Genomic DNA, 20,645 nt, shown 5'->3' with positions numbered 1-20,645 from the left:
AGAGAACTGGGTTTACTCTGATTTACAGTTTGGCATACCCACATTAACATCCTCCTTCATACTCTTCTCCTTTATCTCAGGTGGTGTGTGAACAATCAAATTCCAAGTAGAACTGGAAATCTTTTTTTGCACACATCAGTGTTAAATTGTGTAGTGCACCTGTCTGCCATGGCACAACAATTTCAACCTTTCCTCTCACCCTATCCCCCTATTGTGCTCTCCTGGAGAAAACCTCCATCATCATCACAGAGTGACACCTACTCAAAGTCAGCTGCAAGCCACATTTGATCCCTTGCCTCTGTCCTTTCATCAGTTACAATTGCAAGGTGGGATCTCAATTTGCAGACACCCGAGAACAGTGAGAGCATGCTCATCCTGGAAGTGTCTGAATGCATCACCCACTGGAAGAATCTTGTCTTGTCAATTTAGTTTTAAATTCAAAACATTTCTGGTTTGCTTTTACGGGTAATATACACTGCCAACCATCCACTTGGCAGTGCCATCTCCCTGTCAATCAGCTTCATTCAACTACAGGGCTTGCACTGAGGGATGATGCATGAGTATATGCCATATACCTTCTTCTCCCAAGCTGCCATCTGTTTCAGAATTTAAAGTAAACCAACAAAAATAATAATAAACCTTTCAAACATGAACCAAGTTTAACTTATGCCTAAGTTTGCAGAGAGCCTGAAAATAGCTCTGAAAGGTATGAACAGTCCTGCTCATCTCAATGATGTGTTAAGGCAAATGTCCAATAATATCTGATGTCCAGTTGTTATGGAATGTCAGAATTATTAACTATTTCACTGCTGATCAAGACATGCAAAAAAAAGAAAAGAAATTAACTGATCACACATCAGCCAGAATACATGCAAACTCCCCCACCCCACTCTGATCAGGGCATAGACAAAGCACCCTTTGTTGGTACCACAGTACACCCAATCCCTTAGCATGTTTCTCAGCACCAAAGAGGACTAAAGAGGAAAACTGGAGGTGAAGACACTTTCTTCTGCCTAAAAAGTAAGTGTTACCAATCTGAAGAGCAAATGTGACACAGTACATAGTATTTGCACTATAAATAGGAGAGGAGAGGACTAAAGAGAGGCTTCTCTCCCCTCTTCTAGCCATTTTAGGGTTGAAACCAATAGAAGCAGCAGCAGACACTTCAAGTAGCCCCAGATGACTCCACTTCTGTTCTACCAGTGTGGGGCTTCTAAGTACCAACAGGACAAGAAAGGGGAAAGCCAGAGACACTAAACATTCAGAAGTATTAGTTTATATATGTGTATATTCTATTATTAATAATAATTGTTTTTTATTTATTTATTTTTCAAATTTAACTCTTAATCAACCTGGTGCTCACTTTTATGAAAGGAGAGGAACAAAACAAAAACCAACACAGTCTCATTTTACTGCTTTCCTGGGTACCAATTCCAGAGTTCTATTTCTGCTTGTTTTACTCTAGACTCTGTCTCACCATTTCCTCCTCACTGGATTCTGTAAAATTCATGTTTTGAAGTTGCAAGATACAAAGCACTATTCATGAAAGCAAGGGTTTAAGAGTTCTTGGGGCTAATTTGCTGTTTTTATTCCAAGAAAAATGTACATCACAAAACTGAAAGAGGCTCCCAAATAAACACAAGTGCACATGACAGCTCATGCACACACACAAACACTTTCAAACAGCAACACTCCAAAATCTAGATATGGCCAAATGAGAAAACAGATGCACATTTGTGTACTTGCTCTGCATAGCATTTAAGATTCTGAAGCTGCCTTTGTTTCAGTACTCCTGTAGTGGCCATGCAGGAGTAATCTATAACCTGATTTTCAGGAATAGCTCCTCATTTCTATCTTCTATTTAAACATTTTTCTGGTTTTGTGGAAAACAGCATCCTTGTCCCAGACCCACTTTTTAAGAAAAGCTTGTATTCTTATCCAATGCAATTTTCTCTTGTCATTCTACCACAAATCAGAACAGTAAATGTGCTTGCTTTATACCCCTTTCAACAACTGGAAAAAAACACACACTCGCACAGAATAGAACCAAGCTAGCAAAAATCTGGCTGCCAGCTAGCAAAAAAACCATCCACCCACAGCTAATGTCATTAGAGGATTATATATTTCATGGCTGTTAGGTCATATCCATGAAATAGAATATTTTTGCAGTATGAGAGACTCCAAACAACTCTTGTGGCATCATATTCATTTATATACTTTCCTGCTAGATGTCTGGCATCTAAGAGTCTCAGTTTTTAAAACCAAACACATGCTAAGACTGCTTATGTGGGTAGCTAAGAAAACCAGTTTTAATTGATAGTACTGCAGCATGCAATAAATCTAAAGTCAACTGCAGTGGCCATTTAGCTTTCACATCATAATATCCGTCTTTACACTGTTAAAGAAAAATGAAAGTAGAAGTTTAAAAACACATTGCAAGAGAGTTCGCTTCTGTTTTACTGGTTCAATTACATATGAACAGGAAATTTAGAAATTTGGATCCAATTCACCATTGTCCTGTATCTCGTGTAATCATTTACATCAATTCAAATAGAGCAAAAAATGCTATCAAGTCAGAACAGTAGCATTTGCAGCCACTCAGCACTGGTGTCAGGGCCTAACCCACTGAAAATTTAAGGTACCAGAAGTCTTAAGTGAATACACCAGGTTCAGGGCAATGGTGAATTGAGCCTCCAGTTTTTAACCTTGGATCAGATATTGATTTGCTGTATGACATGGGGGAATTTCTCAAATTCTCTGAGTCTTTGGTTCCCCATCAATAAAACTGGGATGTAACAAGGTATCCTGTCCCCTCTAAGGACAGTGGGCAGCCAGGAACAGTCAACTGTCTATCAAGGTATGGCCCCTTTAGGAACAGGTAGTTCCAGGAAGAATTAGGAGACTAACTGAGACTAAGGGCCAGGCACTTGAGCCATGTACCTACCTGTGGAGAATTACAAGGGAGAGCTCTTAGCTCAGTCAAGGCGGAACCTAGAATTAGGAGAGACCTGCAGGGAGGCTAGGAAACACTGTCGGGATACGAGCATAGCCCCAAGAAGGAGGGCTGTGGAGATACTACCCCAATGGAAGGAGTTTGAGCCCAGGGCAGAGTCTAGGACTTGAAGGAATATCTCTTCAGAGAGCCCCAGCTGCCGGCGTGGCAACAACAGAGCTCCCCTGCCTCAGAGGGAACTAGGTAGCTGAAAGAGAGCCAGAATTTGGAGTCCCAGAACAAGGCAAATTGGAAGCACTAGAATGGTTTGAGCATAGAAGTACCAAAGAACCTATGTAAGTTGTGAGATCTTAATAAAATTAGACCCCAAGACAGAGAATGTTATGTTCAACTCCTGGCTAGGAGTGGCTGAACTGGAGAACCAAGAAATGTCTTGAGGCAACGTGGTCAATGGCATCAATGCCATACAGAGAAGAGGGAATTTTTGGGGAGGGAAGGCACATGTAGGCGGCATGCAAGGGCGAGTGGGGAAATGATCTCACCTGGTTAATAATATTTATAAAGTGCTACATAAACTATTAAGACCGGTAAGTAATAAAAGTCAAAACAAAAACTCATGATTTCCTTGTTCCCAAACCAATCCATGCTTACTCCTTTAGCTTATGTGGGTTTGAGGAGCATCCCCTCCATCTCCTCCTCACATTGACTTCCAAATCACTGACTGAATTTCTCAATTAAAAATGGCTTTTTTCCCTCCCCACAAACACCCTGATCACAACAAATATTTTGCATGACATTTCTTGGAAAAAAATGTAAGTGTCTCTAAACTGAGCAAGTTTTACAAACTCAGAACCATGATACATTTGAACCAAAAAGAGAAACCTGTTTCACCCAGCTCTCATTGAAATATAGGAGAACACCACACTCCATTGGGACAGGTTAAATGGAGTCTTGTATATTTATGGGACCCATCCACTAACAATATCAGAGGAGACTGGCATGGAGGAAGGAATATGCTGACAATCTAACAAACCCAATGCCCTGTTCTTGTTCCCAATGGGTCACCCAGCAGCGCTATTGGCATTTTAACAATGTGGCAGACCTTGTTCTAAGGCAAATGAGAGACTTGAGATCAGAAGGATAAAACAAATTTCATTCGCAGGGCAGGTCAAATTTGGGGCCTCTCACCCTTGGCAATGCCCTTTTAACAATTTTTTTTCACTTGCAGGCATAAACTCATAGGAGACTATTAAAAGTGTAATATTATTCAGAGACTGCTAAGTCTCTTGCCACACTCCAGCACCTCCAGTGTTCAACAACATCCATCTAAAGTAGTTTTAGACCTTGGTGACAACAAATTGTTTATAAACATAAAACAACATATGTTTGTATATTACATGTACACTATTATGCACAGACAGTATATTACACACACACACACACACACACAAACCAAAAAACTGTCCAACCTCCTTGCATTCCAAGGATGCTTGTCTTTCCACCGTTCCCACATTCCCAGGGAGCTCAGCAGTACCCCAGCCTCAGTACTCACTACTGCAACCCTCTATGTGCGGTATCCTTCTCCACTGCTCACTCCATATGCTGTCACTGACAATGGCAGGAAAGCAATCCACTCTGAAATATGACAGGAACTTCCCTGTGACTGCCCTGTTGTGCATGAATGGAGGGGAAAGGATGGAGGAGATGACTCCTGTGACATCATTAGAACTGTTGTCATAACAACAGACTACTTCCCTTCCTAGTTTTTTAATTTTAGGTCCAAACATGAGTAGTAATAACCTTTAAAAAGGAACAAACCTCCTTAGACATGTTTTTTCCATGGAGAACCTGACAGTACATGGATATCAGGACAATGGACAGGAACTGAAGGTTCAAATACACAAAATTTCTAGTGAGCTCCTTGGACTGGAAGTCTTATTGAGTCCCAGTGGAAGTAATAGAAAAGGCACCAAAAACTCCAGGCGCATGGAACATCAAAAGGTTAAATGTATGGGACTTCTGGAATTTGAACCCCCTGCCCCACCCAGCTCACAACCAGAGTGACTTTGAATGGACAGCTTGACTAGATAGCTCTTAGCAAAGTCCAAATAATCTCTCTCTTTACAGTGAGTGCAAGGCCAAGCCAAAGTGCATCAAAATACAACTTTGCACTTATATAGCAACTCTTATTGGTAGATCTTTACGTAGGTAGGCAAGCATCATTATCTTCTTTTTACAGAGAAATTAAGAGATTTGCCTGCAGTCACACAATAAGTCAGAAGCAGATTTTGGAACAGATTTGCCTCATTCACAACACACAACAATATTCCATCCAGTGATAATGGCAACTCTCCTGCTTTTTGTCAATATGATACAATAAAGGAAATTCCTTGCTCTCCATGTCTTCCAGTTGGGAATTATGGTTATTTTTGCACCACACAGCACCAGTTCTTCACTACTGGGGTTCTCCAGCTCTACACTGCCTGTTATTAATCCTTATGGTCCAACCCAGTCTTTTCCAGAAGGGAAACTTGATCATGATATAAAATCTAAGGGGTGGATAATGGGAAACTGGAGAGAAAGAAAGCTTTCATGGATGTTCCTTTAATCTTTTCACTCCCTGTATGCAAGCTTCATGTAATCATTACTGACCACCAGTCAAAAGGATCGAACTAAGCTCTTTCCAATGCACTTATGACAGAATTCTTATTCTCACCAGACCTAGGAGCATCACCATCTTTGCCATTCTCCCAGACCTTGCAAGCTCAAGGTGCAAAAAACCTCCACTGTTTCTTGCTACTGTTTAGCACTGCTCTGAAAGCCACTGAGCCAGCTCAGCTGATCAGCAGTTCATGCCTTTTTCTCCATGATCTGTGCCATCAACCACCATTACTGATGTATCTATACCAAGTAAATCAAGGAAATCACAGACCTGTGCTTTCAGTGCTGACCTTAATCTATTCTTCCACCTTGAATAAACACTGTGTCTGCTATAAATGACCACTCCAATACACTGGGCACAGCGATCATCCCAGAGAAGCACCTTGCAATATAGAGCAGCCTCATCACTGCATGACCTAGTCTCTGTCTAACGCATTCTACCATTCTTATATATGGATAAATAAATCATCTTCTCTCAGAGACTGTGAACTATTCTGAAATATTTCCATTCAGCATATTTTCCAAACAGCTTCTTAAAATGTCTTGTTATAAAAACCAAAGCTGACTCACTCTCTAGTGCAGGATATTCTCTGACTCATTTTTTTTTTTTTTTAACTCTTTGGTCTCAGTGGCTTATTTTGGTCAGTGACTGGCTCACCCACAGTTATATTGCACATGAAGAGGGCAGGGAAGGGAAGGGAAAATATACTTTAAACACTCACTCAGTTCCAGCCATTAAGAAATACACTCAGGATAAAACTGCAAAGAAAGGAAAATTGTTATAGCAGCCAGCGACCTATTCAATATTAGAACAGAAGTGAAAATTTGTCAGCGACAGAATTTTTCTCTTTCATACCCTAAAATTCCGATGCAAAGGAGGACTCCACATGGGAGCTATTTTGCTTGAGAGGGTTCTTTTTCTTGGTTAGCTTCATCAGAATGCTCAAAATAAAACTAAACAACATAATTCAGAATTAATATGACAAAGAAAGAAACAATTTTTCACATGTCTCAGAGCATAATTTAGTCCTTAGTGCTAGTAAAATATGCCAGACTGACAGCCCAAAAAAACTACGGGCCAAATTCAGGCCTGGAATAAACCGCAACCACTTACTCCCGGTCTGAACTTGGTTAAATCTTCTGTTTGTCTATTGAACAGGGACAGCACATGCAGTAGTAATGCAAGTTTTCCTACCAATGTCCCACAACCCTGACTAGGGTGGCTCCTGACACATCCTCAGAATATAGAACATACCAGTACTTCTGAAACAGTGTGGGCTTGTCCCCACCTACATGACCTCACCGGCATTACCTCACATGCAAGGTAGTGCAAGGTCACACCGCCAGGTGGAGCAGTGCGCTCTGCAACATGGTGTCCTCAGTGCGTCCACCGTGACACTGGACAAAACCATACCCGGTTTTCTATCAGTACCAGACAGGACAAACCTTACAAAAACATGACTGTTTGGATTAAAACCAGACAAATGGCTTGCCAAATCCTGGCCCTTGAAGGACCCCTGGAAGAGTCAGAAGGAATCAGTAATTCAGATTTCAAGGTATTTTCAAAGGAGTTTAAGGGAGTTGGGGGCCTGGGTCCTATTGAAATCCAGTGGAAGTTGGCCACTCTTTAATCTATTTTGAAAAATCCCAGCTCTAGTCTCCCTGGCCTATTCAGTCTTTGGCCTAGCTGTTGAGATAGTCAATAAGAAGGCCATAGAAATGTAGCAATGTTTTCTTTTCTGGATATTTGCCCCCTAGGAACTAGACTGAAGCCACTGATGTATCTTACATATTTATTATCATCATTGTTAATTATTTGTATTTGATTTACCTATGAGCCCTAGTCATGGACCAGGACTCCATTATGCTAGGCACTGTACAAACATCGCACAGTGATGGTTCCTGCCACTGCACTGCTTTCAGGTTGTAATAGCTTTCAGTCATTATTAACTGGGGACAGATTCATGTTTGTGACCTAGAAGATAGAAAGCTCCACAGGCCGGAATAAGTGCCTCAATTCATCCCCCAAGCAAAAAGCTGATTTCTTAAGTAGGATTGTATTTTTTCAGTCCTGCTCTTATTAAATAAAATAAAAATGACAGTAAAAGAAGAGGGAACACTTTAACGGAACAGACAAGTGTTTATTTAAAATAATAGATGGAAACAGCATTAAGTTTGCTTTGTTTGCTTCTTTTTATTTTGGTGGCGGGGGGCAGGGAGGTATAAGAAATCAGTCATCTAAAAAAGTGGTTTTTTGCTTGTAGCAATTTTCACCTATTTATTAAAAGACAGAAAAAAAATACCCTTTGTGTTACCCTTTCTGCTTTGGCAAAAGAAGTTAAAGCCCATTCCTGCTACCCTCATGTTTTTAGGGTTGGGTTTTGTTTTGTTTTAATTACTTTTTAGTTTCTAGGTAACCCTGAATTCCCAGGCCTTTTATTCAAAAGACATTTTTGTCAGCCACAGCAGACAAGCTGTTCCATAGAACTAGATGCTGGTACAAAGAGATTCTGGCCCTCGGATGCGAACTCCTGAGATGTTTACATTCTGTTTGGCCTAAGATGAAAGTAAGCAAAAAGTTGCTACAACCTGAAAAATGTATTTGGTGGTCTGTTTGAAAGGAGTGCTGCCCTCTAGTCAGTTCCTCGTGGACAAGGGAGCCACCTACAAATTCTGCTGTCACAACTGGCATCTTTGTGGTGGTCTCAGTATGAGACCAGGGTCTGAATGGACAATACGGTTCAATTTCCCTCTTGCAGATGAGGCAGTCAAGGCGCAGTTTATCACATAGCTCCAAAATTTACCACGTGGCTGTGACCACTCCTGAGTAATGTCATCATCTCAACCTCAGAGTCATGTATACATACTTTCTCTTGTTAATGATGTGTTATACACTGAGGTACATACAGCTCAAGATTAGTATTAAAATGTGCTTATCCCATGCCCTACAACGATATATACAAGTAATACATACCCAAAAGATCCCTATTAAACCAATACACATCCTTTCCATCCCAACAAGACTGCAACACTCCATTCTTTTAACCCACAACCTTAGAAAAAGCCTGGGGAAATAAGTAATATGTCCTCAGGCAGGACTGGTGCTAGGGGTTTTAGCACCCTAGGCGCACGGCAATTTCGCCGCCCAGCGCGCTGGTCCCACGGCTCCGGTGGAGCTGCCGCAGTTGTGCCTATGGAGGGTCCCCTGGTCCGCGGCTCCAGTGGAGCTGCTGCAGTGGTGCCTGCGGGAGGTCCACCGGAGCCGCGCGAGCAGCCGACCATCCACAGGCACGACTGTGGCAGGTCAGCCGGAGCTGCCTGCTACCCCCTCCGGCAAAATGCTGCCCACCAATAATCCTGGCGCCCTAGGCGATTGCCTACGCCGCCTAAATGGAAGCGCCGGCCCTGTCTTCAGGATTAAAGAAGCTCTGTCAGAGAAAGTGGGGAGAAAAGCTAAAAACTCTGCATTCAGAACAACCAGCTCCCAGCCCCCTTGTACTCAAACCTAGCTCAAGTGCCTCAGATGATCTCAGCTGCTGCAGTTGCTCATGAGGAGAGGGACGTGAGGTAAAATCCTGGCCCCACTGAAATAAGCGGCAAAACTCCCATTGACTTCAATGGGGCCAGGATTTCATCCATGGTCTCCGAGGCAGCTAAGCTCCAAAGTATTTAGGGATTTATATGTGCAAAACAGCACCTCAAATTGCACCTGGAAACAAATTGGAAGCCAGCACAGAACACACGAAGTATCCTCCCTGCAAGATGCACCACTGAGTTCTAAGCATGCCGCCATACCAGCTAAAATTTGTGAGTGGCCTTCACGCAGACCCAAATAGACTGCATCATGGTACACTAATCTCAAAATGACAAAACCTTGGAGCACTACCCCCAGAGCTGCATCCACAGAAAAGTTTGCAGCTTCCTGGTCCATCTGAAAAATGTGCTTCCTCTACTCTCCAGGCATTGAGAAGTCACTGAGGATTCAACCAAACTTCTAATATGGAAAATTATGTAACAAAAGGTAGGCAAGCCTGTTTAACCAGGGGAGCTGATATATTCTCTGGCATTTCCTCTGGTTATTCCAAACACTATTACTATTCTGATCCAAAATGAGCCTCAGCCAGATCACATAGTTCTGTAAAGAACCACACAGAGATAATTCAGCAGAGCCTGGGTTTCTAGTTTGTCTCACTATCAGACTCTGGCTGGCAGCATTCACTGTTGTATCACCAGCATTCCAGCCTGGTCTGGACTTTGCACGCTTTCACAAGCTCAGAGCACAGAGCTCCCCAAAACGTCTGCGCTTTGCAAAATTGTTAGGCTTAAACTGAGAAGGGAAAAAAAGTGTGTTTGTTTTTTTAGAAGTAACCACCACCTCCTCCCACTACAAAGCTGTTTAGCAGTTCAACTAGAAACCTGTAGGGCCCAGAGTGTTCCTATAGTAACAGCTCTCCATTATTCCTCTAGTGGAAAATCAAATTCTGCAAAAGAAATTAAACACACACTTGGAGAGTGACTTATTACTGGACCCTCCCATTCAAATCCTTCTGGGCTGATTACTATTAAATACTGCTTGGAAAAATAAGAGTTAATACATATTTTTCAAAACATGCAAACGTCAGACAGCAATTAGCACTGGAGAATCAGAGGTTGCTCTTCTTGGAAGAGTCAACTGGCTGGCATCCATCTGGTACAGAAATCAACCAGCAAATTTCTAACTCGTAGCAGAACTAGAATAGCTGAAGTGGCCACTTTTCCCTGAGCAGCTGCCTCTACATCTATGAGAGAGAAAGGATTTTCCAGAGCACTGTATCCTGTCCCGTAAAGGGCTGCAGATAAGTGACACACAGGAAAAGAGGTATATGCCAATCCGGGGCACAGGAGAGAAGAAAAGAGGGTTTCTCCCACAGTGACGAGGATCAGTAATACTGCTACTCACAGCATTCACATACTCTTCTCTAAGCACTCTGGAAAGCTAGGTAGGCATTGCTGGGGCAGAATCCTTGGAACCTGGGCCCTACAATCAGAAGGCACAGATGAAGCATGAAGAGTAGCAGGCAACAAGTATCACCATGTGCCTCCTATTGCTGCTTGTCAGATGTGAGATGGCTGGACTAAGTGAAAGAGTTTGTCAGAAAGGCAAAAATTATTTTCTATGAGGTTTTAGTTGGGTTGGATTTAGGGACCATTTAGCCTTAATCTGCCTCGAAACCTGGTGCAAATTTAAGGATGAGGTCATACAAGATACCATGGCAATTCATGTACTCAGATGCGAGGCAAAACAAGTATGTTCAATTAGTACAGTTAGACCAAGACAAAAAAAATCATTTGCCAGACACATGTACAGCATTATCACTTTCAAAGCCACAGAAGTACAGGAGAAAACACAGAGCTTTACAGGCACTGACCAGAGTTTTGGATTTAATCCACTGCCAATCATTTTTAAAATATTTATTTTTTGCATTAAATAAACAAACTCTTGTGAAGTTGATACAGTATCTGTGATGACTTCCTTCTGGGATGGAATAAAGATGGTAACCTTGGCAAGCCCCTGTGATTGACAAAGCCCTGGCTGAGATGATTTAGTTGGGGATGAGGCCCCGCTTTGAGCAGGGAGTTGGACTCGATGACCTCCTGAGGTCCCTTCCAACCCTATGATTCTAATTCATACTCATAGAAAGCACACCATCAGCTGCTGGGGAGAGAAAAGGAGTCATGAAAATCTTAGATATAACTTTGGTGTAGGAGGTAGATGTTTTGTGATAAGGCAAAAAGGTTGTGCATGCTTGAGAGTAGGGGGAAGGAGAAAGTGTACAAACTATCAGATTCTGTTCATGAAACATTTCAGGTTTGCCCATCACTAATTATACCCCTTTTGACTTTGCTTTAAAAGCCTCATGTCAGTGATCTTCCAGCAAGGACTTCCTCCAGAGCGCATCGGTGCTTCTCCTTCAATCAAAAAGGAACAGAAGGGACAGGACTGGTCAAAAATGAGGGAAAATATACCAAAAATATATATATTTCTCTATGTTTGTGTAGAAATTATTTTTCCAGTGTCGGTTTGGTGTGAGGGCTGAAGGATTGCTTTTGTTTTTTGGTTGGGTGGACTTTGACCAGCTATAGAGACACAGGACCCAGTTCTCTTCTGATATGGACCCTTTTTGTTGCTTCACTAGTGCAAATGGGCCATAAAACTGATGCATCTGGCCAGGTGGAAACTCCCCTGTGTAGGGTACACACATGAGTGGTTTAGATCTAGATAGCAACTCTATATGCCCCAAGCCCCTACCACAGTGTTTCCCAAACTTGGGACGCCGCTTGTGTGGGGAAAGCCCATGGCGAGTTTGTTTATCTGCCCCGTCCGCAGGTACAGCCGATCGCGGCTCCCACTGGCTGTGGTTCGCTGCCTCAGGCCAATGGGAGCTGCTGAAAGCAGCACAGGCCGAGGGACATACTGGCTGCCGCTTCCAGCAGCTCCCATTGGCCTGGAGCAGCGAACCGCGGCCGGTGGGAGCTGCAATCGGCCAGACCTACGGATGGGGCAGGTAAACAAACCAGCCCGGCCCACCATGGGCTTTCCCTGAACAAGCGGCGTCTCAAGTTTGGGAAACACTCCCCTACCACATCTCCCAGGGAGGCTGGTAAAAAGAGGATGTTGCCAACACTACTTTCTGGTTATTCCTGTCTATCAGAATGGCCCTTTAAAGTCATAGGCAGCCTGGTTTAAGTCACATTGAGGCTGCTTTAATTTACTCTGTAGGCCAGTTAAGCCCCAGGATAACCACAGAATCATGAATTTCACAGCAACCCCACCTCGTTTCTTTCTGTCCATCACTCAGGCATGGGTGGGTAGGAGGAAGTGTCCCTTCGGTTTCTAAGTGCACAGACTCTTACTCGTGAGGTCATTCTGTTCCAAAAAAAATAAAATTCTGCATATAATATTTTCAAATTCTGCAAAATTCTGCAAATCTTATTTGTCAAATAAATGTGGAGGCTCCAGAATGGCATTGGAGAGCACAGGCCATTGGCTGCACAGAGGTGGGAGCTCACCGAACAGCTACCCCCAGGGACACAGACTCAGCGATGAGGCTGCACCCAACTCTGAAACAGAGCAAAGACCGGGCCTGCCCCCAGAAACACTGCAGGGCCCTGCACCGCTGTACCAGGTGCAGGCAGATAGGCTCAGCAAGGCAGGATCCAAGTGTGGAGGGACTTAGTGTGGAGGAATCCAGGTGTGGGTTGAGCAGGTTCTGTGTGAGGCAATCTAGGTGCGGGCAGCTCAGTGGGAGATCCGGGTGCAGGGGGATCTGGATGCACAGGGGCTTGTTGGGGGGTTCTCATGCAACAGTAATGGGACTCTGGAGGGGGGTCCAGGTGGTTGGGGCTCAGTGCAGGGGGACTCTGGGGGGATAGATCTTGGAAGGAGGGTCTTGGTGTGGGGAGTTCAGTGAGGGCATTCAAATGCTGGGGGAGTGGCACTCTGTGGGGTGGATCCAGATGCAGCTGGTTGGGGCTCAGTAGAGTGTGGGTCCAGGTGGCTCATCAGGGTGGTCCAGGTGGGGCGAGGGGGAGTGGGACTTGTCAGGGGGGATTCTGGGTGTGGGGGAGGTGAGACTCAGTGGGAGGGTCTGGATGCACAGGGGTTGAGCGGATTGGGGAGCAGCTCCCTGTACAGTGATTCCACCCCCTGCAGCTGAGGGGCGATGGGTGCAGGAAGCAGAGTGGAGGGGGAGTTTGCAGAGCTTCCTACAGCCAAGGGAGAAATCTGGGGGTGGGTATGACACAGCCCCAGATGCCGTGCAGGGGAAAAGGAAGTCCCATCCCGCCCAGCCCAGCTGGGACTAGCTGCTGAGCCTGGCACAGGGTAGGAGCCACCAGCCAGGTCTTCCCCAATCCTGCTACATGCCCCACAGTGATTTACATCTCTGTCGGCTGCCCTGGGCACCCAAAACATACTGCTGGGGAAGATCTCAAGACTGCTCTTGTGGCATCCCTTTGCTTCCCCATCAGAAAGTCATTTTTCTGCAGGGAAGCAAAGAAATCTGTGGGGTACAAAAATTCTGTGCATGTGCAGTGGAGCAGAATTCCCCCAGGAATAACAGACTGCAGAGCAGCCAAGGAGGGGTGGCTGCTTGAGCATCCAAACCTCAATCTCTTCACTCTGTCTCTGGCAAAACTCACTTTTGAGAAGCTGTTGAGTGGCCCAGCTGTACCTGCTGGAAATGGTCTTTGGTTACTCATCCTCCAAATTACACCCCCACCCACCACCTAGGAGTATTTGAGCCATTGGGAACTCAGAAAACTTGGGCCTGGATAAACAGCAGCTTTGAAAATCCCCTGGGTGCTCAACACCCATCTGAGTCCTTAACTAGGTACCCAAAAGGCTATTTGCATCTCCTCCAGGCTTTTGAGAACACTGCCCTCTATTCCTGAGTTTTCTCTTCTGTAAAATGAGGGTGATAATAGCTTGCCTCCTTCCCTCACATGGCTGCAGCACAGATTCACTTGTTTCTGTACAGCGTTTGGAAACTGTAAAGCATTTTTAATTTCTTGAAAACAGAAAATGCTTATGCAAGCAATTGTAGAAATTAACGTGAAAAGGTGCCAGTGGATGAGCTCAGGGTTTTGAATGCTAAGAGAGAGCCAGTCTTAGACAATGGCAACACAAGCAATGACGCAGTGCGATCCCTCACAAGCTGTCATATGGGTATTTTGCGTATAGATTGTTATGCTGGCAAACCGGAGCAACCTGGGTAATACTTTTTGTAAATTCTCAGAGTAGTTGTAAAATGAGCTATACTCTTAAAGACTTAACAACTGGTGAGCTGAAAATGGGGAGAGATTATGACTGAGACAACCAGGTCCTATGTTCCCTCTAAGGAGCACACCTGTATGGTGGCTGCGCAAGCGTGCACACTGCACTCAGGGGCATGGGGTGAGGTGAGCGGTGGTGATGAGGGAGCTTGGAACATGGGGGGCTGCAGTGACTCCCCCACTCCAGGGCTGCTGTGTGAGAGAAGCCTTTCCCCCTCAGCTCCGGCGAGGAGAGAGGACTCCGTCAGCCCCAGGGCTGCCGCAGCCAGGGAGTGACACTCTACCACAGCCCAGGTTCTACTATGGGAAGAGAGGCCTGGGGCGAATTCTCTCTCTCCAATTCAGCCTCGGGCAGCCTGCACCCCAAACCCCTCATCCCTGACCCCACCCCAGAGCCCGCACCTCCAGCCAAAGCCCTCATCCCCCACACCTCAACCCTCTGCCCCAGCTCTGAGCCCCCTCCCACATCCTGAACCCCTCATCTACAGCTCCATCCCAGAGCCCACACCCACAGTCGCAGCCCTCACCACAACTCTCTGCACCAGTCTTGAGCCCCCTCCCACACTCTGAACCCCTTGGCCCCACCCCGCCACACATCACCTCCACTTTGGTGCATATAACAAAATTCATTCTGCACATGGATGGGAAAATTAGAGAGAACATTGACCAGGTCCCTAGAAAAATCTGCTGTTCTACATTCCATTTCCCATACACACCCGCTCTGTCCCCTAAACATGAGTTAACTAAATAACACAAGAGAGAAACAAAACAGAAGCAACACACTCACGCCCATGCATAAACCTGCAGGCACTTTCTTGCCAGCAATTCCCATCCCAGTGTCATCCTCAGCTACACTCTTACACGACATCCACCCCCCTCCCCTTTCCCCCGTTATATAGTAATAACTGCTCAACAGATCTTCTACTAAAACATCGCTGCTGAGCAGTCTGGGTCACAACAGTAGCAGCAGCAAGTCAAAACGAAGCGGTTGTTGTCATGCTCTGACAGAATGAAAGACTCACTGACTGGAGAGAAGAAACCAGCGGAATATTAGAAAGGCAATTCAAATTCTTCCAGCTTTCCTGTGTAAAACATACCGAAACATAGTAATACCCTCCTCACCTCATCAGTGGGAATGGTCTACTGGCCACTGCACTGACAAAATAGGCTTGGTGGGGCCTGTTGAAAGCAAATGATCTGATTCGCTGAACATTTCATATAGCGCTTCAGGTAAGTTCCTAGGATCTTGGGACAGAACATCCACACTTACCTGATTCAATTTGCTCTCTCTGCTAACTAGCCTTTAGGAGCAAATAAAGCAAAAACTAAGCTATCAGACACCATTTCTGCAATATTCTAATTCCAGAAGTCATGATGTTCCTGATACAACTATCTACAAAGACAAAACTCATTAGAGGTTAAAGTGGCCTTTCACAATCATGTCAGCAATAAGTGGTTAAGCTACTTTGATTTAAATTCTTTTTAACATGGTATTACTTTTATGCCCTTGTGTTTATTCCTCAAGTAAATTGTAGTAGAACATTAACCCCAATGGCATATATTTTTCCACACCTAAAAAGGGAAATAAAAAAAATACATGGGAGAAGTGAGTGTGGATTCACACCTGGATAGTCCATGCCAATGAAATCTGTGGTTCTCTCTTTTTCTCTCAAGCTGGTTTACAAAGCTGCTAGCTAATACATCTTGGAAAATAGAAAGCAATATTTTTTTTTTTTTTAGAAACAATTCGGTTCTTCTATTGTATATATACCTCTTTTCTCTGAGCCTTGTTCTTTATTTGGAGCAATGTTTTGCACAAAAACAGGAGCTTTGTTTTTTGTTTGTTTTTTTTTAAATGCATCTGTTCCAGCTGCTTACTCCTCACTTAAAACTTGTAATTAATCCTCTTTTTATGACACCATAATTGTTTCCACAGCAACCAGTTGTGATGTCAAACAGGATTATAATTTTAGGTAGAAGCATACTGTAAATAGAATTAGCTTCTTATTTATGTATTTGTTTAAATCCATAACAGTTGTTATGCCTGATCAAACCACTGGCCCATCTAGTCTAGTATTTTTCATAGATAAATTAATAGGGTTGGAAAGGACCTCAGGAGATCATCTAGTCCAAACCCCTGCTCAAAGCAGGACCAATCCCCAAATGGCCCCCTCAAGGATTGAACTTACAACCCTGGGTTTAGCAGGCCAATGCTCAAACCACTGAGCTATCCCTTCCCCCCAGAGATAGCCAATACCTGATATCTCAGAGGTGGGCAACCAGAAAAACAAAGAGTAATGTACCTGATCAAGTGTGGAAAGCTAGATCACAAAAAGAACACTATTCCTGTCCAGCCTCTGCAAGTGACCCCTTTGCACTGTGAAGCATGAAGGTTGGTAACTATTATACCTTTTTGAATGTAGATAGTAGTGAGCCTGGCAGCAAATGTAACTCATGTTCATATTAAAGTCTCATACTTTGAATTCTGCTAAACATTTTGCTACAATGATTTCCTGCAGCAGTAAATTCCCTAATAAATGCACATGAAACAAACAATTATATAGGGCACAGAAAGGAGAAGCCCCTGAGCACACTTATTTTATATCCTTTTATTCCACTCAAACTAAATAACCTCAGTCTATCATCTTTCCTTCTGCAGAATAATCACAAACACTCCAGTGACTTAAGTAATTTATAATAGCCTTCTTTGGTCCTTTTCCATTTCAGCTGCATCGTTTTTGTTTTTTTTTTAACTTTCCAGCAAACAAGAGTTACAAAGAGAGAAGAAAAAGGAATTAGAAGACCCAGATATCAACAACCATCCAGACAGCATCAATCACCATATCAACAATTCTCAAAGGTCATTGATGAGGTATAAATATTTGGTTTCCCCTTTAGTTTTTTTTTTAAATTTAGTTTTTATCATTCCAATGAGATTAATAAAGGTGGGTCGTTCGTAAGAACAATCCTAATTTTAAGAGGTGATCAAAAATTGAAACTGGCCCATAAAAGTGGACACATGGGAGCTGTAAAGATGGGTGAGTGTTCCATTCCAACATATACACCTTTCACCAAGTATATGCAGTCATTCCCAACAAGCTGGCTCATTGTTGCTGGCCCAGGTTGGTTGAATATGGACTATTTAAGCCCAGCACCTACTATGCCTGCTCCTTCAGGGATATTATGCCTTCCCAGCCCTGAGCATCTAATCCCAGTTATCCCCACAAGATAACTAATGTCCAATAATTAGAATAATAATGTCCAGTAATGACCCTTTTCTTTCTTAAATCCCATTGAGGTGGATTCTGACAGGAGCAAAGAATTCCAGACAGTTAATATTCTCTGAGAAAAGAAAAACAAAATAACTTTTGGAATTTAACTTAAAAACTTTCTATTATTCATCTAGTCTCTAGAAAAAGTGCTGGTTTGACAGCCCTGGGGAATGAGCTCTCTATATATCCACAGAACAGGTATACAGTAGTGTGAACAGCAATAGCGCAGGCTTCCCCATGTTGCCCTGTCAATGTGCCTCAACCCTGACCTGGAGGGTCCACCTGCAATGGTCAGATGGTGGTTCAGTCTCCCCTCTGCAGAAGCTACCAGTGAAGATACCAATTAGTGTTAAATGTAGTACTAGTTCCTGTAACAGATCCTTTTCCAATGTAAAATTAATGATGACCCAACTCATTTCATATAGGCCATCAGCCTTCAGATAATTACTTTTGGCCTTTACTAGAGCAGCTGAAACTCATTCTGAATCAGAACAAAAACAAAAACTTGAAAATATCCCACTTTGGTGAAATTTGGGGGAGGAGGGGAAATCATTTTGGGTCAATCATTTAATAATATAAAATAAATATCAAAATGCTTTTTTAAAAAGGAATGTCAAAACAAAATTTCATCAAAATTGACACATTCCCACAGAAAAGTTCCCTTAGAAAATTTGATCAGCTCTGGTCACTACCAACCTGGGTGAGATTTGAACTACAATGGCATTATATATCATAGTACCTCCACAGATAGCATCTGCTGCTCGCATCCCCTCTTCTCTATGTTTTAGTTTTGATGGAGAATTTTTTGTTTTTGTTATTATTTTGGTAGATACCCATGTGTTTTCTCATTGATGCTTTGTTTGATTAGATCCTTTACAAAAGTCTCTGAGATACCTCTTAAGCTTTTACATACATACACCCACTGCTCAGAAGACTCCACTGTGATGCATTCTTTAAGCCTACATGCTTGTTTGTATTATCTACTTGTTTGAATACCTCTGTCATTAAAGAGCTGAGAGCTGACACCCTTTATTTTGTCTGTGCATGTTTAATACTACCTTGAATAGATAGTCTGAGATGATCTCACTATTTTGCATTTATCCCGGTATTATTTACGTTTGATACATAATAGAAGATGGCTTGTGTGAATGTGTAGCAAATTTTCCTCATTGTTTTACAAACTTGCTGTGAAGAGCTGTTAGAACAGATTCACAATGGGCCCAACATTTCCATCAAGCAAACAGGATTCTCGACACCTGACAAATTGTGACACCATCTTCAGGATGACTGAATCAGAACAATGCTCCTGCTGCAACAATCAGATGGAGGAGGGGTAGAAGATAATACCCAGTCAGAAAGAAGCATAAATAAGGTTTTGGGGTGTGGGCGGGGAGAGACTGCCAACTCATGGACTTCCCTGTACAAGAGCCAGAATACTTTCTAGTTCAGAGCTGCACTTTCTGCAGTAGTGTCAGTGTGAAAGGAGGACTGGAATCCTGACACACTATTGCATGACCTTTCTGAGACAGCAGTGTGCTTCTGCTGTTGGAGAAGAGTTAACTTCTTCTCCCGCACCTCATGTCAGGGGTGGATTAGCAGAAAACTGGGGCCATGGGCTCAAAGGAAATAAAGCCCTGTCCCCACTCTCTTTCTCTCTCTCTCACACACACACACACACTCACTAATGGACTTTTCCAAGCTCAAAAGCCATGCTGATAGATAGCCTTATCTGTAGTATTTGTTCACAGCTGGTAGCATCTTTCTGAATCCCAATCTCCTCTCAAATTTTCCCCTGTCCCACTGTTGCTTGTATGAGGGATTCCAACATGAACTGGCTGAAAATGCCTGAAAGTCTGATCAGGGCCACAATGACTCCCCCCTGTTGGTGCTTCTTTCTGCAGCCTGACATTAGGCACATAGCTGAGCTTTCTCAGCACATCTCCTCATGCACCCTGTGTCCTGTAGGAGGCATGGGCACAGGGTTTTCATTCAGAGAGATGTACAGTTGAAGAATGGCAAAACGAGCATTGGTGACAGAAGGGCAACATCATCAGGTGGCTGCTTAACAATCTACATGAAAGGAGCTGGGCTCTTGTCCCGTCCCTAGCAAACGAAATCCACTATTAAAAAGATGGCACCTTCTTGGAAGGCTCGGGAGAGAGAGAGTGGCCAACGGCTGAACATAAATTAAATGATCCTCTCACTCCACTAACTTGGGGCTGAGGCATATTTAGTCATGATGGAAGGTTACATGGCTGCTATCTGTGGTGCTCCTTTCTTGTGAGCAAACAGAGGCCCTCAGCTTCTAGGGTGTATCAACACAGCACCCTTCATAAGCACAAGACTGACCCTTTTTTCCCCTTCTAACATTATGTTATTAGTTACCATTACATCAGAGGAGAAAGTAGTACAGAGCCCCAATAGAATCAATGACAAGAGCATTTAGATAACAGCACCTGTTCCTTCATCTCTTTCAAAACGTCTAGGTCCAGGATGCAAAATGGCAGAGGAGAGGGTAAGCAGGAGAGGGAATAAAGGAGCCAGCACTGAGGGCTTTAATGGCTATGGGTGTCTCTTTTTCTGCACCCAGTTTTTATGGCTGCATTACTTTAATTCAATACCATCAGATTTTAACAAAAATATTGAGCACAAAACCTCCCTCTGAAAGGAGGGAATTGCAAAGCTAAGCAGCCATTGACTGACAGGTTAATGGTGTTTTCACAATCCTATCAAAGCAGATGACAGAACCATATTTTGCTGTCTTCCTCTTCCACTTTGGGGAAAGGAGAAGGGACAGCATGATCAGTGAGAGGAATTAGTGGGGGCTTTTCCCTAAACGTCATTGCTACCTGATCTCTGGCATCTTCCCTAGATTTGAAATGAGAAATTGCAATGAACTGCTTGGAGCCTAATGCACCACTTGGAACTGAATTGACTGAATCTTG

The 20,645-nt window shown here is 43.5% G+C and overlaps 1 protein-coding gene across 1 annotated transcript in view; it reads right to left on the bottom strand.

Moving 5' to 3' along the window:
* DGKI (diacylglycerol kinase iota) overlaps positions 1-20,645 on the bottom strand; it is a 338,722-nt gene that overhangs the window by 301,089 nt on the left and 16,988 nt on the right. The gene's annotated exons all lie outside the window — the stretch shown is intronic.

The sequence above is a fragment of the Chelonoidis abingdonii genome, chromosome 1 (genome assembly GCF_003597395.2).
Source record: "Chelonoidis abingdonii isolate Lonesome George chromosome 1, CheloAbing_2.0, whole genome shotgun sequence".
Classification (NCBI taxonomy): domain Eukaryota; kingdom Metazoa; phylum Chordata; order Testudines; family Testudinidae; genus Chelonoidis; species Chelonoidis abingdonii.
The sequence above is the reverse complement of the archived record's forward strand: the minus strand, read 5'-3'. Positions and strand labels throughout refer to the sequence as shown.